Below are 19,637 nucleotides of genomic sequence, written 5' to 3' on the forward strand. Positions count from 1 at the left end.
ATTTTAGATTAGTAAAACTTTTATAAAAACAACTTCATTTAGGTGCAGTTTAAATACAATGAACTGAACCCACTTTAAGTGTACATGTGAATTTTGACCAATGTATACACTGAAATTACCACCAAAATAGTAATGAGATAAAAGAGTTTTATTGCTTCAAAAGTTTTCCTAGTACTTTAGGCAATCAGGTCCCTGTCTCCACCTAGGCCATAGACAGTCATTAATCTGCTGTCACAATCATCTATGTTTACCTGTTTTACAAAATAAAATCATAAAATGTGTACTATTGGCTCTATGACTCAGCATAATGGTTTTGAGCTTCATCCATGGTACTGAGTACACCAGTCATTTTTTTATACCTAAATATTATAGTTATAATATAATACATACTAGTATATAATAGTATAAAATAGTGTTCTATTATATGGATATAACACTATTTGTCCACCAACCTGCTGATATTCATTTGGGTCCTTTCCTCTTTGGAGTTATTATGATTAAGACTGCTAATAGCATTAATTAGTGTATAGGTGTTTAAGTGGACTTATGTTTTCATTTTTTGTGTGTGAATGTCTACTATTTTTAAAGTAGTTCTAACATTTTGGTAACCCAAAAGCAATGTATAGGAGTCCCACTGGCATGCATCTTCTATATCGTAATTTTTCTTTAAGATTTTTAAGATCTTTTTTTAAGATTTTGATATTGTCCTATTAATTTTAGCTATTCCAATGGAAATACTATAGTAACTTATTATTTTTAAATTACATCTCCTTGATTATTAATGATGTTCACCATCTCTTCATGGACTTTCTGGCCATTTATAGATCCTTTATTTTAAAGTGACTATTAAACTACATTGTTTATTATTATTGGATTTTCTTATTATTAAACTATGAGTTATTTACATGTTGTGGATGCAATTATTTTGCAGTCTTGTTTGTTGCAAATATTTCCTCCCTATCTATGAATTGCCTTTTATGAAGTTTTTAATTTTCATGAACCCTAAATTATTAATTTTTCTTTATGGCTCATTCTTTCCTTTTCACAACTTTGAAATCTTTGTATTTCCCCAAGGCCAGTACCACAACTAATCAAGTTAAGGTCATTAAGGAAAGCCCAAATCCAACAAACCTGCTGTTCTTTAAGAAGGAGGAACTTCTCATACAGACACATGGGAAGAATGCCATGCAACAGTAAAAGGTAGAGACTGAACATTTCAACTGAAAGCCAAGTAATGTCCAGAGCTACCAGGAGCTGAGAGTCAAAGAAGTATCCTTCCCTAGAGACTTAGGAAATAGCACAGCCCTGATTACAGACGTCTAGTTTCCATTTTGTAAAAGAATAAATTTCAGTTGTTTTAACAACTGAATATATAGCACAGCCCTGATTACAGACTTCTAGTTTCCATATTGTAAAAGAATAAATTTCAGTTGTTTTAACTCAACAAGTTTGCAGTACTTTTTTATGGCAGCCTTAGAAATCTAACACAATGTGCAATATTTTTTCTTTTTTTTTAAGATTTTGCAATTTTCAAGCCAAAGTAATGTTTACCTAGTAAAGTTCTTAGAAAAGTATATCCTTCTGTGTGGAAGTAGAATTCCTCACAATGTCTTTTAGATATTGCAACTGCTAGTAAAGCCATCTAGGTGTGGGGACTTTTGTGTGGGAAGATAATTATAAATTTCTCTTAAATGATACAGGACTATTTAAGATTTCAGTTTCTTCATCAGGTTTGATCATTTGTGCCTTATATGGAATTTGCTCATTTCATCTAGGTTTTCAAATTTATTATTATAAGATGATTTATAATATTCACTTATTGTACTTTTAATGTCTGTAGAATAATTGAGATGCTTATAGAACACAAAGAGGTATACCAAATACTGTGCTTCACTTTTTGGTGTAGAGACAAGACAAAGCAATTTGTCTTTCATTCTGGAGGGGATATGATTGCACTGTGACAATAAAACTTTCTCTGAAGCAGGTGTCTGAAACTACAGAGGATTTCTTTCCCAACCTCTAGTACACCTGGGTCTTTCGAAGGTCTCCATTTCACTAGACACATCTTACTCATCCTACCTTATCACCATGATGCAATAAATTTCATGGATCAGTATGAAGACAGGTAGGATGTCCAAACACTTCAGATTTCTGCATATTATAATACAATAGAAGGGAGTGTTAAAATAGCCCAGAGGCAAAACTGTACGTGAATATTGTTGTTGATCCTACATAAATGCAGACTATGTAGATCCACTTTTTGACTTGAAATGAAAAACAATGAATTTGCCAATTCAATGGCTCCTTACCATGTATTCACGACCTTATTAATGTCTTCTAGCAAAAAAATAACATATAGAAGAACTGATATTACAGGGACTACTACTTCACTGAGATTGGTTTAATCTATAGTCATTTGCCAGGATCATCCAGTTCACACAGGGGCAAGACTGAAAAATTAAATAGAGATAAAATAGAAACCTTCTGCTTGTAGGTTTTTAATGGTCTCCCTAATCTTTGCCATTCCTTTAAGATGTTTTATTATGTTTTTGTCACTACTTCAGATGTTCCCACTTGGTGTTCCCAATTATAATAGCTCTTTGTCCACAGCCAATGCGCCAGTTGCTCCAGCTACCAAGCATATCGGTTCCAATTACACATTGATAAGGTGAATCTGTGAACTCAAGAAGCCTACCATGAGGAAATTTTACTCCACTCCATTAAAAAAAAAAAAGAAGACTTTATAGATAAATCTCAGTTTATTCAATAACCACTTATTAAGAAGCTACAATGTGCTTCCTTTGGGGCAATTGTAAAACTAAATATGGCTGAATTTTAAAAAAAAAAAAAAGTCTCCTTTTTTTCTACCTGGTCTCTATTAGCCATGACAAAACAATGATCAGAGTCTTCCCCTGTGGTAAGCAGAATGGACCCTGAAGTTACCCATGCCCTAAGCCCTACAAGCCGTAAATATATTTCATGACATGGCAAAGGGTACTTTGTAGATGTAATTAGGCTATAGATTAAGCACAGGGATTTGCCTGGTTTATCTCAGTGGGCCCAATCTAATTACATGAGCCCTTAAAAGCAGAGAACATTCGCCACCTAAATTTAGAGATCCATTAGAAAAAGTAAAAGAGATTTTGATTTTGAGAAGGATTCAATGTACTATTGCCAGTTTGAGGATAGAGGAGGCAGTGTGACAAGGAATAAATGTGGCCTTAAGGAGCTAAAAGAGGCTCCTGACAGGCATTAAGAAAATGGAGACCTCTGCATTGTAATAATAAAGAACAGAATTTTGCTCACAGCCTTAGTGATATGGCATCATTTTTCCCCCCATGAAAAAAGCCTCCAGAAAGGAATATAATACTACAAACCCCTTGATTTTGGCCTTACAAGACCCTAAACAGAATCAACTTAGCCACCCTGTGCTTCTTACCTACAGAATTGTGAAAAAATAAATGGGTCCTATTTTAAGCTGCTAAATTTATTACATTATGTTATAGCTGCAAAAGGGAACTAATACATCCCTGTCCTTTAGTGTGTGGTCCCCCAAGTAAATTGTCATAGGTCTCTTTGCAGAAGGAAAGTGAGAGGACTACGGCATACGTGTGCTGTGATATTACAGAGTATTTTCTCCTATGGACCCAGCCTCCTTTCCAATCAGTGGGTTCTGGATCTGAAAATTTGCTCACATTCAGAAACTGAGCAACAGGTAACAACTTTTTATTGGGCTGACCATCCTCAGCACCTCCATTTTTGCAACTTTTTGGTTATAGCTGTTACTGGCATGCTTGTTGATTGTCACACTATTTTGCCCAAAAGACACCATACTCTATCAAACATCTCTATAATTTCCTCAGGGACAAGTCCTCTTGGCTGCCCCTTTGATCTTGCTGATAATTAAAGTAATTGCAGCCTCCTCATTTCTGATGATTAAGTGCCATCTCCTGGCCTCCATTACTTCACGACCCCGACATTCTTGTGTGTATTAAACTGAGGTCTGTGACTACCTCTCATATCTTCAGCCCTTCCTGCAAAGGACACCAATGAACTTAGTGATACTGGTGCCTCTCATTAGTGTGTTCTTAATGGCCTTAATGAATGGTATTGTCCTCTGAGCCTTCTTATGGGACCAACCCTTAATGGGTCCACTCATCTCACATATCCAATCCAGCATACTCACCCACTCAGCATCTTTATTCCTCCCTCTAAGTATGCCAAGACAATTCAGTCATTTCTACTTCACTCAGTGTTGACCATCACCATTGCTTTTCTTTTCTTTTTTTTAAGAATTCTATTTATCTATTTGACACAGAGAGAGAGACCACAAGCAGGCAGAGAGGCAGGCAAAGAGGGGGAAGCAGGCTCCCTGCTGAGCAGAGAGCCTGATGCAGGGCTCGATCCTAGGACTCTGGGATCATGACCTGAGCAGAAGGCAAAGGCTTTAACCCACTGAGCTACCCAGGTGCCCCTCAAATAAATCTTTTTTAAAAATGCCCAATCATAGAATTATCCCCAACTACTGATAACATCCAAATGAGGGCAAAGCCACTTCCTTAAGCCATCCCCCAAGTCATTTCACATTTGTCTTGATCCTGTGATAATCCCTTCAAAAAACTTCTGAAATGTCTCACATTGCCCAATGAAATTCTCCCTTCCTTGCACCCAGGAATAAATCTAGCTTGTCCAGTCATATGTATGTGTTCCTGGTGGGCTTTCCCTGGACGGCACTGAGAGATCGCTTTCTTAAGGGTAACCTTGTCAACGAATGTGTCCCTTCCTCTAGGGTCCTTACCAGGATGATAAATCTCACATACTGAGAAGGTATCCCCGATTAATTATTTTTACTTATTTAATCTTTCATTCTAGCTCTCTTGATTAAATTCCAACCAGCATGGCAACCAGGAGAGAAGCTAGGGGCAGCCTCTTATGGGAGTATCTGCTGCCTTTTAGGAGAGAAATCTCTTCAGCATTGTCTATCTGTGGAGGAGTATTAACTTCTGTAGAAACACAGAGGGTAACTTCTAAAAGTTCTGAGGGTTTGAGGGAAGGGAGAGGTATACAGTCAATATATCCTCAAAGGTATCCAACCATTTGTCCAAATTCCATGTTTCAGTGTACCAAGCTTTCCTAATCAGGGCTCTGACATCAGCAGAACAGATCATCCTTGGATGAGAATCCAAACGACTCTGGAACTCCCTAATTCTATCAGATTATTAGACTACAGCTCAGTTATATCTGCCTTTCCAGTGCAGGAGAGAAGGATTTTTTTTTTCCAAGGCTACAAATGAGACCTCCTTCTCTCATATTTAGTATTTAACTACTTATTGACAATCCTCAGTTTCTCACCATCCTTCTATGTATCACAAATGCGATGCATCAGTAAACAGTCAACCCCATAATCTTTGCAGTAATTTTTTTTTCCCGTATCTTTCAAATGGCTCACCAAAACTGCAAGGGCATTTTGTTCCACTGCCACATTTTCTTAGTTCAGTGATAGTGAGATCTGTATCAGTGACGCCACAGCCATGTGCCAGTGACTATCCATGCCAGACCTACCATTCAGGGTGGTTTCCACTTTGCCTTCCCTTTAGTGAATGAGCCAGGTCCGAATCCAGTATTACCACCTGTTTATCTGGACATTTCCTGGCACCAGTTGTGCTAGTTTGGGTGTACCAAGAATCAATGGTGTGATGAGGTTTAGGTATGCAAGAGATTTCATGGTGAGAGGAGCAATGGAAGGTACGGAGCATCTTTAGACCATGACATAGATCTCATCTGGCATGTATAGAAGGAAAGATAAAAGATAAATAATGGACTGAAACATATTTCTAAATAATGTTCAGTAAAACCCACTCAACAAGACTTTCAGCCAAAGTCACCCATTAAAGGAGTCCCTAGTCATTCTGTAATAGACCCACATCAATGCCCTCACCATCCTAAGGCTTCAGCTGTAAGCAACTTAAAGGCAGTATGTCCTCAGCACCAAAACAAGAGTGAATTTAGAATGACAGTAACTGGAGAGGTTATTCAACCATGCTCTCTGCTGCAGTACATTTTCATGTCTTCTATAATTAATTTTTCTCCTGACTATGCTTCTCATTTTCTGCTTATTTGTATATCTAGCAATTTTACTGGATATTAGACACTATGAATTTTGCATTCTTGAAGACTGATTTTTTGTTTTATCCCTTTACAAATGTTGATTTTTTTTTGGCAAGTGGTTAAATTCCTTTAGATTCTTTTTCTGTGTAGCTTCATAATCTTAAGTTCTCTGTCCCAGGAATTCTAGCCAACTCGGTCTCCCTGAATACCAAACTGTCTTCTCAATTTATGAAATTACCAGACCACATTTGGGTTCTTCCTTCCTGCTCCACAGTCTAGAAATTCCTACAACTCATAATATATGGACAGTTGTAGAGTTCACTTTCTTTCCCTTTTCTCAGTTCCGTGTTTCCTGTCCTCCATTTCCTGAAATATTTGTTTCTTGTATTTTTGTCTGTTTTTTTTTTTAATTGTTTGTAGCAGATTAACTCTTACTCCCTTACTCCCATCATGGACAATCAGAGGTCCGTGTTTCTCAAAATTATAAAAGCAGTATTGTACTTTTTAAGTTTATTCACATCTGTGCTCTTTATCATTCAGATTACTTTATGTGATTGAATTTTATTTCCTCCCTAGCATAGGGACCACTCGCTCTGTGTTCCTTACTTCTCTTCTTACTTCCTGTGTATTTTTTTGTTTGTCACACAGTTGGGATTTTAGGGCACACATCTGTATGAATGTATGCTTGATGGAGAGGATCCCAAAAGGGAACCTGGGAAAATTACAGAGTGGAAAAATGTAGGGTAAGTTAAAATCTGTTTATTGACACATAACTCTAGGCCTTCTACACATTTTCAAGATTTCTTAATATTTTAGATTCTTTGTAATACATACATAGAAAGCATGAAAGAGTTAAATAGCCAAACCACAGCAAAACAGAAAATAAAGAGTGTTTAACCTTAGCCATTGAAGGTACTGCAAAAATTGATAATATCACACAGGAAGTAAACACCATGTAAAGATCTTTTAAAAACACAGGGAAAGATTAATGATAGTATCTGTCTGGGAGGTATGTTGTTTCCCACCAGAAGCAGTAGGTTTTTTAATTTTTTATTTTTTTATAAAACCCTCCCATTACAACAACACAAAGAATAAGGCATTTGCAAGTTTTTCCAACAGGTATATTTGCAGAATTTGAAGATCAAACCATTAACAACTATAAAGGATATGTATTAAAGGAACAAAGATAATAAAAAATAAAAATAATAGTTCTGGTGAGACTGTAAATTCTTTAAGATCAGCAAAAATTTTATTTGGGCACCTGGGTGGTATAGTTGGTTAAGCGGCTGACTGTTGGTTTTCTGCTCAGGTCATAATCTCAGGGTCATTAAATAGAGCCCTATGGGGCTCCCCACTGAGTGGGGTAAGACTGCTTAAGTTTCTTTCTCCCTCTCAACTGCCCTACCTCCCTCCCCACACTTGCATGTACTCTCTCTCTCACTCTCCCATATAAATAAATAAATAGACCTTTAAATATCCACACAAGCAACCAATAAATATTGACTGAACTAAATTGCATTGACTTAATTTGAGAATTTGTTTTTGAAATTACAGGAAGTTTCACATTTCAGTGGAGTACTTGAGGAGTTCTTAGAAGTGTTAGACTGTAAATTCCCAAGCACAGGAAAGAAAGAAATGGAAAAATAATAGCACCAACTTGTCACAATGACTGGCTTTCTTTTTTTCCCAATATATAGAACCAACTGCCATAGAATTTCCTAAAGGAGATCTTGTGCTCTTAGAATTTCAAAGGATAATTGAAGAAGTTTCTTCACCTAATGTGTATGTCACTGGGAAATCCAAATGTGTGTGTGTGTGTGTGTGTATGGAATATATATTCCTCTTATAGGAATATTATGTAAAATAATATTATGTAAAATAATATTCCTATAAGAGAGACAATTTACAAAATATCAAACTAGAAAATATCAACATATCAAAAATAAAAGCCAATATTTTATTTACGCTATTTTCATTTTGAATTGTTTTTCAATTTTAACATATTATCCTATATTAAATTAGAAAAATAAATTTGAGCAAGATAAAGCCAATAGAAATATGTAGTTTGAATTAGGTGAGGAACAACACCCTTTACTATGGAAGCCAATTGTCAGGCACAAGAATTCCCAGTCACCCCCAAGACAGATACTCTCACTCTCCAAAAAGATTATAAAACATTACCATCTAAAAATCTGAGCTGATAAATTGTGGAAATGATTATAAATATTTTTATTAGAGTTACTTTTAGTAGAGTATTTCTGTACCAACTTAATACTTTTGTGGATTTATTGATATCACTACCACTTGTGAATGAGTTAACGTCCTTGAATTCTTTCACTGTTCTTGAATTGCTCAGTAACAAAGTCCAATCCATCATGTTTTACTAACAAAATGAAAAGAGTTGTCATCAAGGTACAGAGATTTTCTTAATCTAGCCTATTCAATTGTTTGCTATTACATATTTGTGTAAACATATACATGCACTAATTATTAATTTGCTATTTACTCAGGAAAAAGAAAAACCTATATGTCAGTGCCCGAGCGGCTTGTAGAGCATGCGTGGTGATGCTTCTGGGCTCCGCCGTGCCCGCTCCTTGCCTCGGCCCCCGCTGCCTCAAGCCGTTGCCACCACCGGGTGGCGACGGTGCGGAGCTGCTCCGGCTGGGCCTGCGGGGGCCCCGGGCACCGCGTGACTTTTTCGGTGCCTGAAAGTAAACACGCCATTAAGATGGCGGTTGGATGCAAGCCAGTAGGCGGAACTTAGGATTTTGTATCTATGTGGCTGCGAGTGATTGGTTGTGCAACCTTGGTATATATAGACATGCATGGGCGGGGGAGAGGGAGATCCCAACAGCTACGCAGAAATAAAGCTTGCTTCGCTGAGGTCTTCTGGTCGTTCTTGCTGGCGAGAGCGACAAGTGGTGCCAAAACCCGGGAAACTCGAAACCTACACCGAGGAGTTCTCAGTGAACACAAAATTTCAGATAAGAAAGTTCCTAAGTATAGGACGAGAAGTGAGAAAGTTCCTAAGTATAGGACGAGAAGAAAAAGGGTTCCTAGGCATAGGACAAGAAATAATGGGATCAAAGTTTACTAAGATGGGAGGATTACTGACGGGGGTGCTTAAGGCTAACGGCACTCCGCTAGACTCTAACCATAAAACGGTTAAAAATGTTATCGAGGAGCAGGTCAGAGAAGCCTCTAAGGCAGGATCTAGCAGAGGGGGAGAAAATTCAGAGGAGAGCTCCTCTGAAGATGAGCTTGGGGAAGCCATGACACACTTAAAATTAAAAGAGGAAGTCCCTAACGAACCTTTAAAGGGAAAGACATACAAAGAAGCCGGGAAAAAATATGACTCCCTAGCACCCTGTCAGAAGGTCAAGAATTCCTACCCCTGAATGTAGGCCTATAGCGCCACCTGAAGAATGGCCGCCACCATATAACACTTCATGTTCCCGAGGGGCATGCAGTTGTCCAGAATGTAGAAATGCAGGATGGAGGGACATTACGGACTTTACTAAACCCTCCCCTCTTGCATACCAAGTGTTAGAAGATCAAAATCAACAGAGGTTTCATCAACCACTAGACTTCACACTTATTAAACAGTTTAAGGAAGCAGTCACTACTTATGGGCCACAGGCTGCTTATACACTTTCACTTTTGGAAGCAGTCGGTAGCATGAACCTTACCCCAGACAATTGGACTAACATGGCAAAAGCAACTCTGTCTGGTGGACAATACTTGATATGGAAAACTGCTTGGCAAGAGTGTAGCTCAGAAACTGCCCGGCATAACGCCACGTCAGGGAATCCCCACTGGAATATTGACATGCTCATGGGAGGAGGTCAATTTGTGGGACAAAACAATCAGATTGGGTACCCCCCAGGGGTGTATGTACAGATAGCAGCTGCAGCCACTAGGGCTTGGAAGACCATACAGGGTTATGGCGATTTGCAGGGACAACTTTCCAAGGTGTTGCTGAACCCTATGAACCTATGAACCCTATGCTGACTTTGTAGATCGTCTGCTCCAAGTAGCAAGGTGCATATTTGGGGACAAGGTCAAGGAATAATTGAACGTGCCAATGGCACCTTCAAACGATGCTTACAAAAAATAAGAAAAGGGGGAATAGGGGATGACTACAAGTCATCCCGTGATCTTACATCTCTCACCCTTTACATTTTAAATTTTTTGTCCTTGGACCATAATGGTACATCTGCAGCAGACAGGCATGCGGCGGTTACCGAATGCACTCTAGCCCAGGCAAAGTGGAAGGATATACTCACGGGCCAATGGAGAGGCCCTGACCCGGTCCTAAGATGGCACCGAGGTTGTGTTTGTCTTTTTCCACAGGATGCCCAAGTGCCTATCTGGGTCCCGGAGCGACTGATTAGAAGAATCGATCAACATGGCCCACCCCGTCCTGATGCTCGGCCTGATAGCGATCCTGGCGACACCAGCATCCCTTCAACAGATGCACCAATGGGCAATAGTGAAAGCCTGGCCCTTCCCCATGCCACTGACGAATGAGTCCACCATCCTCCCTCCTGTATACCTACTTTCATTCCCATGCCCGTTTCTGTAAATCCTAACAATTCGCCTGTATTGCTCTCAAGACATAAAAGAGACTTTGGGATCACTGCAGCCATTATTGCGGCTGTAGCAGCTTCCGCAGCTGCAGCAACTGCAGCGGCTGTAGCTCTCACCACATCTGTAACAAGTGGACATTCTCCAGAAACTATTGACGACCGGATGCATCCAATCACTTTCTGGACTTTGCATAACCTCCGTGGCCTATAATGACCTTTCTATTGCTGCTAATCTGTCGAAAGAGTTAAGCAGATGAGATTGACATAGCTCCATTACGGGATTGGGTATCTGTTGTAAATCCTTGTGTTCCGCCGTTTTGCATCATTACATAAACAACAATGTAGGCAACAGTTGCTGCTAGTACAAGCTTGCATGGCACTGGAAGCTGGTACATTTCCCCAAATCTGGCTGGCAGCACTAGATCGGTAGTCAATGACGGGTAAGATTCAATGACGGGTAAGATTGGCTGCATGCACATAGCCAGGAGTTCTCCAACCAGGGGGAATTATCCAATGATGGGTAAGCATGTTCATGGCAGCTGACAACCTAAGACAGGCACGATCTTCTGCCTTGCATGCCTAATATAAAAGAAAAGGGGATGTCGTTGCTCGAGCAGCTTGTAGCACATGCGCGGTGATGCTTCTGGGCTCCGCCATGCCCGCTCGTTGCCTCGGCCGCCGCTGCCTCAAGCCGTTGCCGTCGCCGGGTGGCGACAGTGTGGAGCTGCTCCGGCTGGGCCCGCGGGGGCCCCGGGCGCCGCACGACTTTTTCGGTGCCCGAAAGTAAACATGCCATTAAGATGGCAGCTGATGCAAGCCAGTAGGTGGAACTTAGGATTTTGTATCTATGTGGCTGCGAGTGATTGGTTGTGCAACCTTGGTATATATAGACATGCATGGGCGGGGGAGAGAGAGATCCCAACAGCTAGGCAGAAATAAAGCTTGCTTCGCTGAGGTCTTCTGGTCGTTCTTGCTGGTGAGAGCGACACCTATAAAAGTATATAAACTGAAAATCTACAACTTAACTATTTGGGATTAGTCCTGAAGGAATATTATGCTTTATAGCATAAGAAATGAGTATGGAATCTGGCATTGAAGGTCAAGCATTTAAACTACCTAAAGATTAATATTTTTAAGTTGGATGTCTTCCTTGAGAATACACACATTGAAGGATAATTTAAAAATCAGGTTGCATTCTCTATCTATTCTCTCGTGCTTTCTATATGTTGACTCTCAAAGGAGAGTCCACAACCACTCAGTTCACCAGTGACCAAAACTGAGAATTATTATGTTATTTTAATATAGATATTCTTCTAGGCATTGTTTTTATCCTTAGAAATAATTAACCTCAGGACATAGGGATCATTTCTGAGAAGTATCTTGTTCTTTATAGTCAAAACAGTCTTTGCCTCTTCTATTATTTTTCCAGAATTAAATCCAAGCCCACTTTTATCTTGGGTTGTGAAATAATCTGAGTTGCTCTCCTTCAGTTTATGTGAACCAGCATTATTTCTACATTCAGGATTTGTGAGTGGTTAGGGTGGATGTGGATGTGATGACTGGGAGGGAATGCTTTCTTGCTTCTCTTTTTTCTTTATTGTGGATACATTTAAAGTTGCAACACCCAATCATGTATGCATAGCCCAAATAATTACATCATACCAGAAATTTTTGCTTGAGAGTTACATTACTGAGCCACTATGGAAGTACTACTGTGGAAATCTATTTCCTAAAAAATTTTGCTGTACTGTTGCCTATGTCAAGATGCTAAATAGTTGATAAAAAACTCAGGGCATATTTTATAGTTTCTCATCAGAAAGCATGCATGTTTTGTGAACTGCTGATCAGTGATTATAGCATAAACTCATATTGTTAATCGAACCCATTTCTCTTCCTTCCTGATATACACAGTGATATTTCCTGGTCTCTTGTGGTTAGATGTAGTCATGTGCTTGTGTTATGCCCTATGGAAAGTGGATAGCCAATAAAAATCTCTTGTATAATTTTCTGTCTCTAAATTCTACCATCCACAGTTTATATGACAACATCTAAGTCAATTTTGGAAGCCATGTATTGAAATGGTACAGGTTCCTATCATGTTTGTAGGCATATGATTGTCCTCTTTATTCCTACATCATTCCTCACTTCTCATGATCAGCTGGACTTTAGAAAAGCTAAAATAAATTTCTATTGTATTCAGTCACTGTGTTAAAAGAGTTTACTTATTACAACAGCCAATTATAGCTGATACAAGCTGATACAGAAAATTTAAAAGATCCTATATGTTGGCTGCCACCCACCTTCTTCCCTCCACTTAGATTTCTTCTATGTGGGTGACTGGTTCATTGCTTCTGAGAGTTACTACCAACAGAAATTTTTAATGAAATGTACCTCTTACAGAAGGATGTTATAGGGATTATTGCAATATTTTCATAAATCTTTTTGGGGTCCTTGGAGCAAAGGCTCCATATAAAGCAATATAATGATGTTCATTTTATTATACACTATAATTTTAATGAATAATACTGCACAATATAAATACAAAACAACTATTTACAGAAACAATTGTTTCTCTGAAGTAAACACTGTGAATATATCAGAATAATTTCATGGAACAAATTAAGAAAACACTTGGTACAATCTATCCATTTTGCTGTCTTCCATTTTCAGAGTCACAAAGCTAAAATGCTTAGATAGGACTAATAATTATCTCTAGTAACAACGAAAACCTAATCTGTTTCTTTCCTCTTTTTTTTTTAATCCAACTAGCTTTACTTCGTATAAAAGCAGCAGAGAATTTCTGGCTCTCATTTGTATGTTCTGCCCATCCATTAAAAGTAGATAACTTCTTGCTCTGACCCATTCTTATAGGTCCAAAATTGCTTTCCTTCACTGAAATATATTCTCCAGGGGTCAATAACTCCCATGCTCAGGATTTCTATTTTTGTCATAATGCCATGAGTCATAATTTTTATCATAGTCTCATGAGGTATATCATGGTAAGGTTTGTATTCTGAACAGCTCTGGAAAGTACAAAATGTATTTTCTATATAAACAGAGAACTCTCTGGTCTTTAAGTTTTTGTTTCTGTCTCTCTCCCCGTTTGTGAAGCATCTATCCCTTTCTGTGAAACAAAATGTTCCTCATGACTGAAGGGATCATTCCTATACCCTGCGAAACCTGTTTCCAATAAAATTCATTTCTTTTTCTACTCCATCCGGAGAGCCTCCAATCATCCTTTCCCACTTAATCCTGACCTTCCCACTTATGTAACTTTAAGAACTAAAAGGCAATCCCTGCCACAAGGGTGTTAGTGAACAAGGTTCACAGACATAACACCCAGTCCAGGACCACCAAGGGTGACCACACTGGTATGCGATGCCCACCTACAGGGAGCACCATCCACACGGAGGATGTAGTGTAGTGTGCAACTGGAGACAGTAGCCCTTCTTGCTACCCATATTCTTTAGTTGTTGTTTGTTTTTGTTTTTGTTTTCGTGTTCTCAGTTCCAGACCCCTTTACCCATTCTACAGCTATAATAAACTTTTTTCTCTGCCATCTGAAGTTCTACAACACTAAAAATAATCCCAGTAATCCACTCTTTGTTACAATTCTTGTTGGTTTTTATTTCTAGTTTTTTTCATTCCTTTAGTCACACTAAATATGTTCTTCAGATTTTTAAGACTTTTCTTCCACCATTTCCTTCATTTTTACTGCCTTTTATGAGGCCACTGCTGGCCTCATTTTCTTTTCCTACTCAGCCTAGTCTTCTTAGTTAATTACCTTAGGAACATTGCCACAGAGACTCCCCACCATCGCTAATTCTAAATCACAAAAATTCTGTAAATCCTTTGATTGTCTTTTATATACTCTATCTCCTTCGCACTTTCTTAATTTTCTGGGGGAAAAAAAAAAGTTCTGTGCTTTGCTTTGTGGCCCACTTTTTTTTCTTAAGCCATGGCAACCAGTCTAATTTGTATGGAGTTTATACTCCTGCCCTGGACTGCTTGTTGTCAGCCCAGGAGCACTACCCCTCCTTTCTAGGCCTGGGAAATTCACTCCCAAGAACTCATCTCTCTACATGGTTCTAGGTTAAAGCTTATCAGCACAAGAAACCCAGATGACAATCAGGCTTAAGCAAAGCAGGTAACATAGGAGTGAAGTAGAGAAAAGAGCCCATAGTTTGGGGGAAGCTACTAGGACCCATCTGCTTTCCCCCACAACTAAGAGAGTTTCTGGGGACTTGCTATGGATTGCTGAGACATGTGATAACTTCTGCCAAACTTTTTAAAAAAGTTTTTATTTTAATTCCAATGAGTTAGCATACTGTGTTATATTCATTTCAGGTATACAGAATAGTGATCCAACATTTCCATATATCACCTGGTGCTTACCACAAGTCTTTAATCCCCACAAACTATTTTAGCCATCCTTCTACCCACCTCCTCTCTGATAACTATCACCTTGCTCCCTACAGCAAAGATTTTGTTTCTTGGTTTGTCTTTGTTTATTTGTTCTTTTTGTTTGTTTGTTTCTTAAATTTCATATATAAGTGAAATCATTTAACATTTCTTTCTCTGACTTATTTCACTTAGCATCTAGCTTTAGCCACACTACTGTAAATGGCAACAGCTCATTCGTTTTTATGGCTGAGTAATATTCCATTATAAATGAGACACATCTTCTTTATCCATTTATTAATTGATAGACACTTGGGCTATTTCCATAATTTGGCTATTGTTTATAATGCTGCTATAAACATCGAGGTGCATGTATCCTTTTGAATTAGTATTTTTGTACCCTTTAGATAAATACCTGCGAGGGTAGTTGCTGGATCACAGGGCAGTTCTATTTCTAACTATTAGAGGAAACTTCTTACTGTTTTCCAGAATGACTGCACCAGTTTGCATTCCCACCAACAGTGTAAAAGATTTCCCCTTTCTCCCATATTCTCACCAACACCTGTTGTTTCTTATGTTGTTGATTTTAGCTATTCTGATAGTCATGAGATGACACCTCATTTGTAGTGTAGATTTGTGTTATCTCTGATGATGAGTGATATTGAGCATTTTTCATGTGTCTATTGGAGCTTCTGGCAAACTTTTGAGAAAGTCTTCCTTTAGAGTTCTATGCTCAAATATTTTATGCCAACTTCTCTGACCTTTGGGCAATAGCTACCCTTATCCTCTATGGCTGCTTCCCTGAGCTTCAATCCTTCAGTTCCTCCAACAAGCCTTGTAAACCCTTCATTCTATATGAAAAACTTTCTGCATAGATTACACGGAATGGAATATATTACCTGAGTAAATGATGATGAATATACCCAAACACTCCCTGAATTTATTCTAGCACATATCACCAATAATCTCCAAATTTCCCAAACCCAGCATATTTTCATGTTTATTTGATGTCTCTCAAACTGTTGCCAATGTGACAAATGCATTCTTGAAACTTACTATCATTATAGAACCTAGAGATTAGTAGTGGAGACATTTTGCATATATAATAATATGTATGTAATAAAATGTGCCATAAAATTAAAAGATGTTTTTCTTTGAATATAAAGAGGAAAAAGCAACTGGATCTATCTTGGTAAATTATTGTGAGGGATTCCCTCTGAAGACTATACTGAACTCCCCTGGGGTTCCTAAGCAGTACATGGGACAGCTTGGGCAGTATTAACATATGTAATGACTTTTTTCCTTTGTCCCTTTTTCTTTTATCCTCTGAAATATAACTTATGTCCACAAATAGATGATCTTGATTTTTCTATCCTGCACATTTTTGTTTCTGACTATGGCATAAGTAGGGAACAAAGGGAAATATAAGCAAAAAGAAAGATTTTGTGTGAGTAAAGAAAATCTATTTACTAAATTCTCTATCCAGAATTTACAGGCTTAGAAGGCTAGATTTTATCAAATAAATATCTGATATGAACCCAAAAATAAAGATCTCGAAGTTTTCTACCATTATAGCCCTTTGGAGAGTAATACCAATTATATACACATATACAGAATAGGCATTCACAACTACTATTCATGATTACTTAATAGAAAAGCAATTAAGTAAAAAATTTATATAAATGCAAAGACAATCTTATTAAATTTGGTACTTTAGGAAACTAAAGACAAGATCCTCAACTACTTCGTAATATAATGTTAATAGATCTAACAGTAACAATCAATTTAGTGCGTGAGATTCACTCTTCCATAATATTTTGACTACAGTGATATTCCACAAGCTGTCAGCATGGATAGAAAATTTCCATAATTTTATAAAAACTAGGTCAACATCATATAGATATACTCTACATAATCCAGCCTATTCTGTCGATATCTTAACTCTAGCAGAAATGTGAATTCCATAATGCTGTGAAATCAAACAAGAATTTCTAAAATAGAAGCAATTGGAAAATGTCCTATACCTCTAAGTTAAATTCAGATGTGGAAAATATGTATGCATCACAATAGATTTAAATAAGGAATGCTGCAGATGAAATAAATAAGAATTTTGGTATGATAGTCATTTTAGTTGATTACATCATAGCCTGAATTTAGAAAATCTATGATGTTACTATGGAAACTGTTTTCCCTGAAATGTAGTTATAGATATCCTTTAATTACAAATTAAATTAATTGAAGGCAGGGGCGCAATGCTAGAATCACTTAGAAGCTTAAAGAACAGTTTACTCTTCTTACCTAGAAGAATTAAAAAGTGGTAAAAAGGGGATGAACATATAAACTAGTCTCCCAAAATGAATTATACATGCAAAATACTTTTCAAAGCAAACTGTACACACTTTGAAATCCACTTAGGATAATATGAACTCCAAACACTACCCAATACAACTTCAACCATGAAGTTTACAGTCTAGTGAGAATGAAACCATGAACTTTCCAATGACTGTTTTTATTTTTAAATCCCAGGTGGAAGAATTAACCTTCCTAGGGATGACCTGGCATATAGTGGACACTTAATAAGTATTTTTTTTAAATAAGTATTTTTTGACTATGAAAGAATGGAAAAAATAGCCTAGAAGGCAGATATGGTACAGTGACTATGTTGAGATTCAGTAAGGCTAAGTAGTACTCTATTTCCCTTTTTCCCTGAGCCAGTTAAAAAACAAGATAGAAAAGCTAATGGAGGATGCTCTGATCTGAATGTTTGTGTCCCCCCAAAATTCATATATTGAAGGTCTAATCCCAGTGAGATGATATTTGGAGGTAGATCTTTTGAGAAATAATTAGACTTAGATGAGGTTATGATGTTATGAGGGTGGGGACCCCATGGTGGGATAAGTGCCCTTTAGGAAGAGAAAGAGACCAGAGACCAGAGTCCTCTTTCCCTTCCTTTCTCCTACTGTCATGAGAAGATACAACAAGAAGGTGGCATCTACAAATGAGGAAGAAGCTCTCACCAGTCACCAACAACTCTGCTGGTACTTTGATTTTGGACTTCCCAGCCTAAAGAACCATGAGAAATAAATGCATGTTGTTTAAGTTATCCAGTCTATGTTATTATGTTGTAGCAGCTGGAGCAGACTAAGACAAAAGACTTATTACAAATATCTCCTTTAATGCCAAACAATTTGATAAAAGAGAATAGGGTTATAGCTGTATCAAGGAAGTTTCCTAACTATGAACCCAGACTTTAACAAACACTAAACCCAGGCATAGGAAGGGTTAAGACACCAGAGACCTTCTCATATGGGAGACTATATCTGTAAATCTTAACACATAGAGAAGCACAGTTTCTCTGAACAGGTTTGGATCCAAAGAGAAAGATAAAAAGAAATAACTAGGCAAGCATATTGAATTTATTCTTCCAAAATTTAGGTCATAAAGTCACCCATTCCTTCCAGAAAGAAGCATGTGAAGATAGGGATATAGGCCACGGTTATTATGTAAGTGGATTACCCTTCATATGAAAAGAATCATCTAGACTGTGGAAAAAAAATGTGTTCTCTGCATATCAATTATGGGAAGCCTTGTTGTTAATTGATAATCAATTAAGCATGGAATAGGACCAATATACTCTCATTAAATAGGTTAAATCAGAGAACTTTCAGTCACCTTTTATCTAACAAATATTCATTGATACTTACTAGGTAAATTATATAGATGTTGGAGTTATGACAAATAAGAGGTTAGACATGGTTTCCATTCTTACAAGGTTTATAACCTACCAGGCAGATATTTATTGAATAAGGCATTTTAAGTCAGAGTGTTAGAATGGAGGAAATACAGAGTGCTCTAGAAGCTCATCAGTGAGGGACTTAACCTTATAAAGCTGAGGAAATCTACCTGAAGGATTCAACTTTGAAACAGAGAGCCAAAGCAATTGGCAAGAATTAGCCAGGCAAAGAAAGCACTTCTCAGGCAACCATGCCACAAGTTTGTTGGACTAAAGCAAAGAATATGAATATGTAGTCAGCAAACCAAAATAAATTCAGGCAGTCTAGAATGTATTGTGAAGATCAGAAAAGAAACAGATTCTGCTAAAGAAGCAATCAGGAAAGAGAAATGACCAGTTTCACGTTTTAGTAAAATCAGTTGAGCTCCCAAGGAGAGAAAGAGCTAAATAAAGCTAGATATACAATGAAGTATTTTAAGTGAAAAAAATTGGTGGCTTGAACAGGGAGACTAAACGCAAAATGGACAGAAATACTTTGTAGGTAGAAAAACCAGATTTAGTGTTCTTGGGAAGGTATCCAATATGAGGTGGAAAGAAAGAGTTTTATGTATTTCTGCCTTGATTAGCTAAGTGGATGCCGGTGTCATTCAACACAATAGGAACTCAGGTAAATGTGGTTTGGAAATGGGAGAGCTAAACAAGAAGTACACTTTGGTACATTTTAGATTCAGCTTTCCATAGTATACCCAAATAGAAATATCCAGTAAACATGTGAGTATATGGGTCTAGAGTTTAGGAAAGTGAAT

Source organism: Mustela nigripes, chromosome 1 (genome assembly GCF_022355385.1).
Source record: "Mustela nigripes isolate SB6536 chromosome 1, MUSNIG.SB6536, whole genome shotgun sequence".
Lineage (NCBI taxonomy): Eukaryota > Metazoa > Chordata > Mammalia > Carnivora > Mustelidae > Mustela > Mustela nigripes.